General features: G+C 38.7%; 1 protein-coding gene across 1 annotated transcript in view; it reads right to left on the bottom strand.

Moving 5' to 3' along the window:
• The window catches only part of MALRD1 (MAM and LDL receptor class A domain containing 1), a 587,465-nt gene that overhangs the window by 31,348 nt on the left and 541,666 nt on the right, over window positions 1-14,451 (bottom strand). The window lies entirely within an intron of this gene.

Here is a 14,451-nt window from a genome sequence, read left to right on the forward strand (position 1 = left end):
TTCAAAAAAGCAATAGATTCTCTAAATATAAAAAGCTTAGTGTCTCCAAAGAAGATATACAGACTGCCAACAAACACATGAAAGAATGCTCAACATCATTAATCATTAGGGAAATGCAAATCAAAACTACAATGAGATATCATCTCACACCAGTCAGAATGGCCATCATCAAAAAATCTAGAAACAATAAATGCTGGAGAGGGTGTGGAGAAAAGGGAACACTCTTGCAGTGCTGGTGGGAATGCAAATTGGTACAGCCACTATGGAGAACAGTATGGAGGTTTCTTAAAAAACTACAAATAGAACTGCCATATGACCCAGCAATCCCTCTACTGGGCATATACCCTGAGAAAACCATAATTCAAAAAGTCATGTACCAAAATGTTCATTGCAGCTCTATTTACAATAGCCAGGAGATGGAAACAACCTAAGTGTCCATCGACAGATGAATGGATAAAGAAGATGTGGCACATATATACAATGGAATATTACTCAGCCATAAAAAGAAATGAAATTGATCTATTTGTAATGAGGTGGATGGACCTAGAGTCTGTCATACAGAGTGAAGTTAAGTCAGAAAGAGAAAGACAAATACCATATTCTAACACATATATATGGAATTTAAGAAAAAAAATGTCATGAAGAACCTAGGGGTAAGACAGGAATAAAGAGAGAGACCTACTAGAGAATGGACTTGAGGATATGGGGAGGGGGAAGGGTAAGCTGTGACAAAGCGAGACAGTAGCACGGACATATATACACTACCAAACGTAAAACAGCTAGCTAGTGGGAAGCAGCCGCATAGCACAGGGAGATCAGCTCGGTGCTTAGTGACCACCTAGAGGGGTGGGATTGGGAGGGTGGGAGGAGGGAGACGTAAGAGGGAAGAGATATGGGAACATATGTATATGTATAACGGATTCACTTTGTTATAAAGCAGAAACACACCACTGTAAAGCAATTATACTCCAATAAAGATGTAAAAAAGTAAAATAAAATAAGATTAACACGAGATCTCATTTGTTAACCAACTAAACTTTCTGTTCTCCCTTCCCTTTGCTCTTTGATAAAAAAAAAAAAAAAAAAAAAACCTTAGTGGTTCAAGGAGGCCCATAAGAATGTCTTCTTTCCTTAGTAAATACTCTTTAAAAAGTAGAAATTTAAGATAATTTGATTCTTTTTGATGCCTCTGACATTCAAATTAAAATAAATTAGAATGTTTAAGATTGGAGTATTTGTTTTTTATTCTCGTAAACCGTAATATGTATTCCTTATCAGTTCTCAGGTTGGTAATGTGAATCTGCATGTAAGTCCTTCACATTTTACCTGGACTCCCTTAAAATCTTCCTGAATGGGGTGGGTCCTCAATCTTTGTCTTGGAACACGGAGACCTGTAGTGATGGTATGCTAGAATTGGCATGCTGAAGTTCCTTTCGCTTTGAGTAATGGCAGTGAAAGGAATTTCTCTGGTCCCATCTCCCTGAGGACTGCAAGCTAGAAGTGAAAATTGAGTATCCTGTCCTGTCTGCCCTACAGTTTGCGGGACTTATCTCCTCCAAGGTGACCACAGATCTCTATTAAAGATCATTGAGACGTTTTAAAAAGAAAAGGCTAGTCATCTTCTCTATTACTTTTCACAGGCAATCTGGGTAGGGAAGCGTAGATATTTCACTCAACTATTTATTTCTCCTTAGCAAATCAGCAATATTAGCATACCAAAGGAAAAATAAGAGACTGACTTTTCCTGAAGAGATAATGCAAAGATTGTTGTTTTTAGTAGTAGCGTGTTGGGTAATATTATAGTTGTTGGGGGTGAAGGGCGAAGGCTCTTGTGGGGAGAGATCAGATAGGGTAAGTGGATGAGATATTGGGAAGAACTGGGTGTGCTTTGGCTAAGCGGACGCCAGCCAACCAGAGGAGACCAGTCCCAGTGGCCATTCCAGGCACAGCTGGGTGGCTGTTAGAGTCCGGTGGGTGTGGGGAGTGCTGCATAATTGGTGCCAAGAGTGAGGTCCCTAAAAGAATGGGGCAATGAGAGTCACCTTATTTGCTTGACAATTAAGGACTAGATAGCCCTTTTTAGGTAATGTTTTAGCTAGTTTATGATTAAACGAGATCGAATGCAATGGTGATTCCACCTATTGTGCAATCCAAAGGGATCCATAAGAACGATAAACATTTTATAATATTTGTGCTAAAGACTAGGATAACCTCAGTCTAAATTAGAATGCATGTTCGTTTTGTTTTAATGTCAAGAAGAAAGAAATGTTAGATGTGATGAAATTATGTTGGAGGTCTTCTTTTTCATAATGAGTCATAAGAATCGGTTTAATGAAAAAAATTAACTGATAACTTGACAAAAGGGAAGAAAATGACTTGTTTTTATTCAGAAAGCACCCATAAGTAAAAGCTTTTGAGGAAAATTTGATTTATTCTGATCTAATCTGAGGCTGTGTGTTTTATCACTTATTTCATATACCTGATGAGTGTAAGTATAACACTGGAGAATTTCAGCCTTATTTTTAGAATGGTGGAAGTTCACACTACCACGTAATTATCTCCCAGATTCATTTAACCACCCACACTCCTTCCCTTCCCTCCACCAAATCATAAGCATGTCTATGGTTTGGTTGGGAGGGAACCACAACCTGACCTCTAGAGTTAATCTCATTTTCCTTGGTGTAGCCTTTTGCCTCAGGACCCTGTCCAATGCATTCCTAATCAACAGTGATTGGTTCATAGAGAGACATGGACATAAGTTTGTCCAGTAAGAATTTTGTCACCAGTGGGTACATATTGATGGATATTTGTGGTAAGAAATATCCTCTGCCCAACTCTGAGGTGAAAAAGGAAGAGTTTAGCCCTGTGGAGCTACCATTCTGCTACAAAAGCAAGCCTGAGGCTAAAACAAACAGGAAGACAAGCCTAGGAAATCATGGAGAAATGGAGGAACAACCTTAATGGCATTGAAAACTTTCCAATCCATTCCTGTTTCAAGCCTGCTCTGGGTTTAGACGTTTTAGATACATGAGTCAATAAATTCTTTAATTGTTTGAGCCAGTTTGAGTTGGTCTTCTATTATGAGCACACACACAAAACCAGTTTTCCTACTCTTTCATTTTGATCCCTGAAGTTCTCCTCATTAAATCAATAATCCCTTATTCATAAAATATTTATTGAATGTCTACTATGTACAAGGTAGTCTGCTAGATATAAAAAGGATGGGCAAGACATGCTTGAGAATTTGTAGGAGCATAAACTTGGGAGATAAAAAACACATTTAAAAATAAATAAGAGACAAAGCAGAAAATAAAATATATGAAGTATAAGAAAGGTAAAGAAAAGTGCTAAAGAAGAAGATGAAAACAATAGCTTCAAGAATCTATTTTTCCAGAGCCAGAAAGTGAAAAAATGTGCAATCTCAACTAGACATGAATGGAACAGGTGATATATTAAGTTATATTTATTCCAAAGCATTACACATTTATGTATGATTATACATAATATATATAATGTATAATATATAAACATATATATAATGTATAAACATAATGTTTCAGAGAAAAATGGTCATCTAAGTATACAGAAATCATCTATGACTGATGGGATTTCGAGAGATAAGTTTGAATTATATTCAGATTATTAATGGGATGCTAAACTAACCTCTAGATTTCCCAATTCTTTACTGCAGTATATTTTTTCAGCCATACTTACTCTAATTTTATAGTTTTTTATGCCTGTAGAAGGAAAATCCCTTCAGAAGGAGCATGCAGTTTGAATATAGTCCAGATTAGATTTATCATTTATCATTAGAGCAGCAGACTTGTTTTTCTTTTTATTAGGCATGTTTACAGCAACACGTTATGATTATTAAAATCATGAATACCATTTTTTTTTTTTTTGCGGTACGCGGGCCTCTCACTGTCATGGCCTCTCCCATTGCGGACCACAGGCTCCGGACGCGCAGGCTCAGCGGCCATGGCTCACGGGCCCAGCCGCTCCGCGGCATGTGGGATCCTCCCGGACCAGGGCACGAACCCGCGTCCCCTGCATCGGCAGGCGGACTCTCAACCACTGCGCCACCAGGGAAGCCCATGAATATCATTTTTGTTTATAGAAACCAAGGTCATCCTACAATGACATTCATGCTTCAGAAAACTACAATATACTAAGCCCCATAGAGACTGAACTGAACACCTGCTGTGTGCTAAACAATATTCTAAATGCTTTAATGTATTACTTGTGGAACACTAATGTTACAAGATAAGAGTTATTTCCCCATTTCATAGTTGAGGAAATAAAGGCCCAGAGTGGTTGAGCAGTAAGTCACCAGAGGTACACTCTGAACTAGACTTTAAACTACATCTCTTTGGCTCTCGCGTGGTGCTCTGTTCACTACGTGGTTTTGCTTCCCATGGTCTTCCTAAAGTTGGAATATAGTTGTTTATAATAGCAGTCAACCTCGCAAGTTTTGTATGTTAGGAGAGAAACAGTGGAGATATTCGTGATCCTCATGGTCTGAAAACTCCCATTTATCACATTAAGCTTTACCCTGGAAACATCTAGGTGTAGGGGAGGCAGATGTAGAGCTGGGAAAAGAGTAAGTGGTGAGAGTCAGGGCACCTGGGTTTCAGGCTAGACTCTGCCACTTTCCAGCTATGTGGCTTTAGGAGAGTCAAATCACTTCAGTTTCCTATTTATAAACAGTAAGAATTACAACTCACCTAACAAGATGTGTAGGAGAATTAAATAAAACAATGCATGTGAAAGTACATTGCTAACTGTAAAGTGTTATCTATGTCAGGCTCTTTGATACCCAGCCTCTTGCTTTCTGGTGTAAATCATGGTCCTGACCATTCCCTGACCCAACATACTGGCCCTCCAGGGAGCTGGCATCTGACAACTGCCCTGTCTCCATCCCTGCCTGAGCAACAGTAAGACTTAGGGAGCAGTGAAAAGACATTGCCACAGCTTCTATTTTCATGACTTATTAATTATGCCATTTAAAAAGCATTTTTACATCTGAATATGCCTGGAGGCTCTTGAGCCAGTTATACAGGGAGGGGAAGGAAGAGCAGGTGTTCAGGATGCTCGCTGCCTGTGATGAACATTTCTACCCCCCATCCCGCCCCGCCCCATCCTCTGTGGTTTCTACCCATCGGAAGTACTCCAAGGGGGAGAAAGTAGTGCCATCCCAACTTTGCATGAAAGCATCAGCTCAGACCGAGTGCTTTCTGATCCCTAGGCTGAGCCTGTGCCAGAAGAAGGGGAGTGGGATGATTGAGGTAGCCCCTAATGGGGCTAGAATTCAGGTTCTCGAAACTGCTTCACCTATGTTCTTGTCATCGCACCATATGAATATTTATAAAATTCTTACTATATTCCATTTCCTAACAAAAAAGCAGCGTATATATGATCACATTTTGTCCTTAGGGGATGATTACTTGAAAATACAAATCACATGCTCCTGTGTGGCTTTTACTGCAACGTCCACTTGGATTGGTAGTCAAGTTGCACAGAATTGCAAAGGTAGGGAGGAGGCACATTCATGTTATTTCAAATTATTACAATAGAAACAACTTTAACTACTTCAGAGAAGAAATAAAGCAGATAAAAATTGTCCTTCTTTTCCCCTTTTGCTCATACAGATAGCTGATGTGACACTAAAAACCCCCAGAAAACTCCCAAAATTGATGTTTTGAGCTTCTCACGTCTGCTTTTTTTCTCAACTGTTATGAAGTATTATTTCCCTGGAGTTGGATGGAAGGGGGAAAGAATAGCAAAGAAACTAAATAATTCACAAACTGGGCAACTGAAAATGGCTGCAAGTCAATAGAAACCAGTCTTGTTCTAAGATAAAGATGATAAAGGCATTAAGTTTTTGCTGTGGAGCGTAAACTAGCAAGAAATAGGTTTCTGAACTTTTTCTCCTGTCATCCTATGAAGTGTGAAAGAATTTTCCTTTAACACATAGATTGTGACTTAATTCCAGCAAGTCTTTCTTCTTGTTTTCTCTCCTTCATTGAATATATGTGCACTGAAATACATACGAAAACACACAAGATGGTAAGGCTGAAAATTAGAAAGAACAAACAATGAATTGTCAGCCTCTGGAAGGAACGTCCACTAACCAGAGTACTCACAAAGCCCAGGGTGAGAATCCACGGGTGTTTAGGACTCACTTTGACCTTTTGGTGAAGTAACAAGGCCCTCTACTTGCTCAGTACAAAACAAAGAATCTTCTAATGACTTTCCAGTCAACTGAGAAAAAAGTCTAAACCCTGCACTCTTTGTTCAGTGAGTAATTATTGAACACCTTCTGTATGCTAGGCCTTGTTCTAGGTGCATTGTAATCTATTAGACCACATGTTGTCTGGTAATGCTCTTCCCTAAACACACTAAGCTTGTTCTTGCCTCGGGGACTTCCTGTTTTCTGCTTTTCCTGACAGTTAAGTAGTGTGCCCAAATCTTGGAATAGCTTGAACTTCCACGGAATTGTGATCTTGACTCAAATTACACCTTCTCAGAGAGGCCTTAATCAGCAAGTTTATCTAAAATACATCACTGCCATCATCCCTTCCCCGTCCCTTCCTAGCAACCTGTTTACCCTAATGATTTTTCTTCATTGCACTTGTTACTATTCAAATTTAATGCACACATGCACACACAAGCGTATATATTATACATGTATGTATATTTAACATATATTTGTAAGTGTAAATGTTAATATGTAAATATATATAGATTATATATAATGTATATAAAATAAATTTATTTATGTATTATATGTATACACATACATATTTATATACTAAGCTCTATAAACAGAAACTTGAAAACCTCAACGAAATGAATGATTTTGCAAGGATACTATAAATTATATAATTAATGTAAGCAGTAGAAATCTAGAGTAGTTCAATAACACATATGATATTGAAAAAGCCTTAAAAACTGCTTCAAGACCAGGCTATTTGGCTGCTTTGTCCTCTCCAAGTTTCTAGAAAAGGTAATTCTCATGCTTTATGTGCCGTTTCAGAGAATAAAAAGCTACCCAATTTACTTCAGAGATCTAATGCTTGTCTGGTAACAGAACCTCAAAAAATATTATGCACAGAAGAAAACCTGGGAGCAATGTCACTTATAGATGCCAAAATCCTAAATAAATTACCAACAATCTGAATATAAGAGTACATTGTGCTGTAAGATTTTTTAACTCATGGGTAAAAGGCAAATCAATCTGTACAAGAAGCAGAGGACCCTGTGAGAGAGAAGTAAAAATAGTAGAAGAACCTATTGTTCTAAATTATCCACAGGTTCCTTTCAATAGAGTTTCTATCTCTAAATCACTATACTGATGAATTTTCTCAAGTTGTTAATGAATAAATAATCCTCATGTTATATAAACTCTTCTAAACATAGAAAATGGATAATAACAATAGAACCGTTTTGTTATTAATGAAAAATCTCCTAACATATTTCCTGGTTTAGATCAATTTACTGGTGAATTCTCTCAAATGTTTAATAAACAGATAATTCCTAGCTAAGTATCTCTGCCAATTACTTACCCTCAAATTTCTTTATAAGATTTGTAATTAGAAATTTATAAAATTTCTAATTCCCTTCGAATTCCTTTCTAAACATATGAAAAAGAAAGGTTAACTAATTTGTTCCATAAAGTTACATATCTCTGCTACATAAATCAAGTATAGCACACCCACAAAATCATAGATCGATCTCACTCAAAGATGTGCAAAAATCCCCAAATACAATACAGAAAAAAATTATTACACAAACACATATATTTCCATTGTTTATATATCTTTGTTGTTAGAGTATGTGATGATCTCTTAAAACTTCACACCCTTAGACATAATGAAGAATGATGGCCCTTCATGTGTAACACCTGGTGAGGATGGAGCTCTGGATGACTACCTCTGTGGGCAGAATCTCTGAATAAGAATAGGGTGGTGCAGCTGGCAACGGAAGAAAAATGACTCTGTTAGAGGCTATTTCACCTTGTGAAAATCTCATAAATTTTAAGGATAATAGGTCGTTAACCACCTGGCTTGGGATACTCTAGGTACATAGCAGGAGAAAGAAATTGGAAAAAAGAAAAAGTCAGGGCAAGAACAAGCTGGTGATGCTGACGGATCTTTACCAAAGAGATGTTGCCTCATCTCTCCTTAGGTTTCAGCAGTTTCTGTTACAATAAATCCCGATATTAGACGATTTTGTGACACCCCATCTACAGAGCAATAAGCATTTCCCGTTAAATTTAAAAACTGTATATATAGTTTAAATGATTTCTGAGCACCTTACTACATTTGCAAGGAAATAAACATGCACTAAAAATGGAATTTTTAAGCAATTAGAACTGACATGTAGCATGTATTGGTTGTGATTATGTTACTAAATATTTAACTATTTTTGTAGGATGTTATATTTATATATATATATAATATAAACATAGATTAGTGCAAAATAATTAAGTATGTCTTTTCACTTGATTTGCATTGCATATTTGTATTAAATCAAATGTTTTTTTTAAAGTATTCAAGTAATTGTCACGCTGTATGTCCAATATTGTGTACTATATATTATGCACTAAAACATCTTTTAAAAAATCATTGTGTTGTTTTGAAACAAAGATTTGATACTTAATTCATTTGTTTGAAGATATTTATTGAGGGCCAGGTGCTATGCCCAAAGTGTTGGGATAGCAGCATAAAAGCCAAAGTCCTGCCCTCACAAAGTGTACATTTTATCGAGGGAGGGGGATGTAGAGAAAGACAATAAGCAAATACATCAGTAACTACGTTTATGGTGGAATTAGAGAGGTTGCAGTGCCAATGGAAGGACCAAGTTGGAGACACTGAGCGTGGACAATACTTTGAAGAGGATAAGATGGATTTATTGGGAGCTGGAATAGCAAGTGGGAACAAGTGAGGGCTGTGTTGTCTTCTTTATTTTAAGGGTATAGCTAGAGAGCATGTTTGTTGATAATTCAGTAGATATGGAGAGGTTGCTGTCTGATAAAGAGAGAGGGGGTGATGAAATTCTTGGGGTGTGAGAAGGAATGGGCTCCAGAGCCCATGGGGAACAGGGTCTTTTCTGAGATAGGATATGGATAAGAATGGGTCATTTGCTGATGGAAAGACTTGGGAGTTCTCTGCTAACACATCTTATAAAGAAATTTGAGGGTAATTAATTGGCAGTGATGGTACTTTGGGGTGGGGGGCTTGAGGAAGAGAGGAAAATGCATGAAACTGGAGTAATTTCTGACTCAAAAAGCACTCAATCTAGAAACATATAACAGCATGTTCAAGCAGTGCTGAGTGCTCATTTGAGGTCATAAATATGACCTCAAACAGTTAGGGTTACGGTTAGGGTTTGTGTGTGTGTGTGTGTGTGTGATCCGGGGGACTTTGTTATATTTATATTTTCATTACAGTATTGCATGCATATGGTTCAAAAACTCAAGTTGCACTAAAAGTCTTAAGCTTCTAAGACAAATACTTTCAATCTCCTTAACTGTTTCTTCTAGTGTGAAGCTCTATTTTTATTAATGATACACATATGTGGTGGTTTTGATTTATCTATTTTATTGTTATAGCTAAAAATTTCACTGTGTTATAAAACCAGCAGCTCCTTACTCACTGCCTCTTAGAGCCCTCCCTCCACCATTCCATATAATTAAATCCATATTCAGAGTTTATAATATTATTACTACATAAATATTGCTGTTAACTGCTAAGCCAATAGTGTACGAAAATTAACCATCTGTTTACTTTTTTTGATTTTTTGCTTTTTTCCTGGAGCTAATTATCCAATTTATTTTAATTTGCTAAGTTTTCTAGGCTTTATGGCTGATTCTTAAACTCTCCAACAACTTCTTAATACAATTTTCCACTAGATTAAAATATCAGACAGACTATTAAGACACTATTTCTTTTGGAGACTTCCGAAGTCCCCTTTGGGTTGATTCTTTGGGCCAACCTGGACTGCTTATTCTCTAGACCTGCTTTCCAGGGACTTTTCTGGGACTTCTCTTGAACATCACCCCGGTGTCCTGGATCCCATTTCCTCCTCTTCCTCAGTTTCCTCCTTCATTTTGTTAGGGCACAGACTAGGTGGGATGTTCTTTTTTTTTTTTTTTTTTCGGTACTCGGGCCTCTCACTGTTGTGGCCTCTCCCATTGCGGAGAACAGGCTCCGGACGCGCAGGCTCAGTGGCCATGGCTCACGGGCCCAGCCGCTCTGGGGCATGTGGGATCTTCCCGGACCGGGGCTCAAACCCGTGTCCCCTGCATCGGCAGGCGGACTCCCAACGACTGCGCCACCAGCAAAGCCTGGGATGTTCACTTTTTGAGATCTTTTGTTTGAAATACAACACTCATATTCAATTTTTAGTTTGGAACTCAGTTTTGAAAATCATGTTATCTAATAAATAAGCCAGAAGATGTATCGTCTTCCCTCCATTCTCTTCTAGTTTCCAGTGTTTCTCGGATTATCCCTCATTCTTTGTATGTGAACTGTTACATTCATGGAGAGTGCTGTCATTCCCAGGTTTTCTGAACTTCCCCCATGGACAGTCTTTGTAGGGTTCTTTTTTCACTCACTGTACCTGACACTTCATCAGTCTGGGGAAGTTTTTGCATTATTTCTTTCACAATTCTCTTCCTACTTTATTTTCTCTGTTCTTTCTTTCTGAAACTCTTACTTTTTAGATACTAACCTTCTGAATTGATCCTTAAATTTTCTTATTTTTATCACATATGTTCTTTGTCTTTATATTCTACTTTTTAGGAGAATTCTCTGCCTTTACCTGCCAACATTTTTATTAATGTTTTAAAATTCTGAGAGATACTTTAGATTTCTTTAGGCTCTTTTTTCTCTAATTTTTATAGACACCGGGTATAATATATTTCCTAACTCTCTGAGCACATTAAACAGAATTAAACGTTTTTCTTTAGATTCCCCACACTGTTTCTGTTTCATATGAATTCCATTTTTCTGCTTGAATCTTTTGATTTATTAGTTTTATCTGTCTTTTATATTAGCATCTTTCCTCTACATTTGGTTCTTCTTAGCTTTCTAGGTGTTAAGAGTAAAGCCCTGAAAAGATGATCACTGGGTCTCTGGCATGGGCTGAACTGGTTGACTAATGGGCTGCATTTTAAGGCAATAAGCCTCCTTTTCTTGGCACTGCCCGATTATAGAATTTGTACGTCTTTATTCTGGTGTCATTTAGCCTCTCAACTGAGAGAGACTTCAGTCTTTCACTGTGTGGTGGTGGCGGAAGTTTGGCATGGGGAAGATATAAAGTTAACTGCCGGAGTTTTGGGGGCTGTGAAGGAAAAGGAAAAGAAAAACAAGGTTTTCATCATTAAAAATGCAAACTGGCAATTCTGGAAGCAGAAGCTCATGGCTGTTCTCTGCTGAACCTGCTCCTCTTGCATCCACGGTGACACAATTTCTCCAGAGAATACATCTCCTGAATGGGTGGGCACAGCTGGGGCTTGGATATCTAACAACTCCTTACGGGCTTTCAACAAGTTATTTTCCAACGTAATGCTCCATTCTGCCATTGAGGTACTCAGTCCTCCAACTGTTGGGCCCTGTTGGGTGTCTATGGGGTGAATGCACTTATGCCTCATTGGAAGCCCCTTCTGCAGGTGCTTAGGCTTCAGCTTGTTCCACTCAGATAAGTCATCCTTCACCTATGTTTCCCTTTTAAAATGATCTTTTGTTGCCTATTCATCACTGCCTCATCCTTGTGGATTTATATGGCTTTTATTCTTTGTTGTTGTTATTTTGGTGAGTCTGGAAAAGAGATGGGGGTAGGGCTTCCCTGGTGGCGCAGTGGTTGAGAGTCCGCCTGCCGATGCAAGGGACTCGGGTTCGTGCCGCGGTGCGGGAAGATCCCACGTGCCGCGGAGCAGCTGGGCCCATGAGCCATGGCCGCTGAGCCTGTGCGTCCGGAGCCTGTGCTCCGCAATGGGAGAGGCCACAACAGTGAGAGGCCTGCGTACCGCAAAAAAAAAAAAAAAAAAAAAAAAAAAGAGATGGGGGTAAACATATATGCACGACCTACTAGCTTTGATAATTTTCTTCCTCTACATTTAGCTGCCCTGGTGTATTCACAGAAAGGACAGGTAGTTAGGTACATTTAGAAGCGGAGTTTTTCCCAATAAATAATTCAGAGAGAAATGGTGAAAAGGAGTTGACAATATTACCAAGAGAATACTTTTAATAATGGACCATAGAATTTAACTTTGGTAAGAATGCAAGTAAAGACACGAGGAAGATGAGGAAGAATGTAAAAACTAGTTTGGAGTCAATGGTTTGGGAATCTAAATAAGAACAAAGAATACTGTAGTGAATATATTAGGTAGATTATGTAGTCTGGAAGTATTAGTCAGAAACAGTGTTATTTGAAAGCTAAATAATGAAGCTGTCGGTGGTGACAGTGTCCAGGATGTGCCCATAAGAAGGAAGAGATCTGCAAGTGTAGAAGGAAAGCGAATTGGGGAGAAGTCAGAGAATTGAAAGGACCGAGAGTATTCTGAAGATAAACTCACTGACCCTTAGGCCACTAAGAATGATTACAGGACTGGCAACCCACACAGCTGAAAGCCACAATCAAAGGTGGGAAGGCAGATGCTGGCAGCAACGAGGAGCGGCAAACAGCACAGGCAGAGGGCAGAGTTCTCAAGGCACAGCCTGTTTTTCCTGGTGGCCAGGAGGTGAAGTTGTTGAGGCTACGGGACATTTTGCTGACTGTACATCTAGAGACCGGGGGACAGAAGGAAAGAGTCTGGGAAAATGGACAGAGGTGGGGCATTGAGTTAGGTTAGCAAATATATCTTACAAAATGAGATTGAAAATCCTTGGCCATAATAAATGACCTAGGAAGAAAAATGTAGAAATACTAACGTTTAAGCTAAGGCCCTAAATGCCTAAGTTTTAGTAGGGCTCAGGGTAGCTGCTCCATTCAGTAGTTTAAGAGGATGCGATGTCTTGCAGGAGGAAAAGAATGAACACAATCAACCCTAAATAGGTGTCTGTTTATCTACCAAGACTCCAGGTAATGGCCTTTGAATTAAGGCTTATGCTCAATGATATGTGAATAATTCATATTATTTTAAAATAACTCTTGAAATGAAATGCAAAAGTAAGTTTATAAGATGTAAATTACAAAAAGAAGAGTTCTGATAGTACACAGTGTAATTTTTTTTTTTAAACTGCATCTTTTTTTTGGAATAAATTTATTTATTTTATTTATTTATTTTTGGCTGCCTTGGGTCTTTGTTGCTGCGCGTGGGCTTTCTCTAGTTGCGGAGAGCAGGGGCTACTCTTTGTTGCGGTGTGCGGGCTTCTCATTGCAGTGGCTTCTCTTGTTGCAGAGCATGGGCTCTAGGCGTGCGGGCTTCAGTAGCTGTGGCACGAGGGCTCAGTAGTTGTGGCTTTCAGGCTCTAGAGCACAGGCTCGGCAGTTGTGGCTCACGGGTTTAGTTGCTCCACTGGGTGTGGGATCTTCCCGGACCGGGGAACGAACCCATGTCCCCTGCATTGGCAGGTGGATTCTTAACCACCGCGCCACCAGGGAAGTCCATAATCTTAAATTTTAAAGTAAAGGTACATCAACCTATTAATTTTGATTATTTCTGAGGTTTTCTGTTTGATGTACTTCTCAATTTAAAGTTTTTCCTATAATAAATACATTAAAATACTACTCTTTTATATGAAAGTGAAAAAGAAAAATCTTCAAAACTATACAACACTGTGCATTGAATCTTTTCTCTTACTTAGATGTGTGCTTACTTAAAAAAAAGTTATTATACAAAACCTTTAGATTAATAAACCAGTTTGCTTTGAGATACACGAAGGCTATGACACTTCCATCCTGAAACTCAATTAACACTTAAAGCCAATGATTTCCAAATTAGACTCCTCATTGGCGTCCTCCTCTGAGATCCCATTGAAAGCCCTTCCTGCTCTCGGGCCCACAGAGCCCGGCCATGATCATACTCCTCTTCTGTGGGCTAGCGTGCCATGGAAGATGGAGAAAGGCCTCTCCTCCTGAGGGTTTTCACCTTGACTTTCTCTAGAGCAACCTAGCCATCTCCTCAGCCACTTATCTGCAAATTAAGGGCTATCACGGAGAGTTTTCAGAGTAATTTTGACTCACTTTCTTTACCCTCACTGCTTTTGTGAAGGAGGTGACTTCAGTGACAGGCAAAGCTTCACCTTGATGAACCATAATCATGAATCATGTTTTACTAAGTTGTACACAGATCTGTACAAAACAGTGCTCAAATCTGAGCAGTTGGAAATTAAAAAACCCCACTTTTCTCTTTCCTTGGATAACTGGATGACCTTGAGTAAATCATTTAAACTCTCAAAACCTTTGTCTGCAAATACTCACAGTATACTTTTTAAATCTCAGAAA

Source organism: Delphinapterus leucas, chromosome 2, assembly GCF_059928025.1.
Source record: "Delphinapterus leucas isolate spDelLeu-1000000601 "Yukka" chromosome 2, BTC_Dleu_Yukka2, whole genome shotgun sequence".
Taxonomy (NCBI): Eukaryota; Metazoa; Chordata; class Mammalia; order Artiodactyla; family Monodontidae; genus Delphinapterus; species Delphinapterus leucas.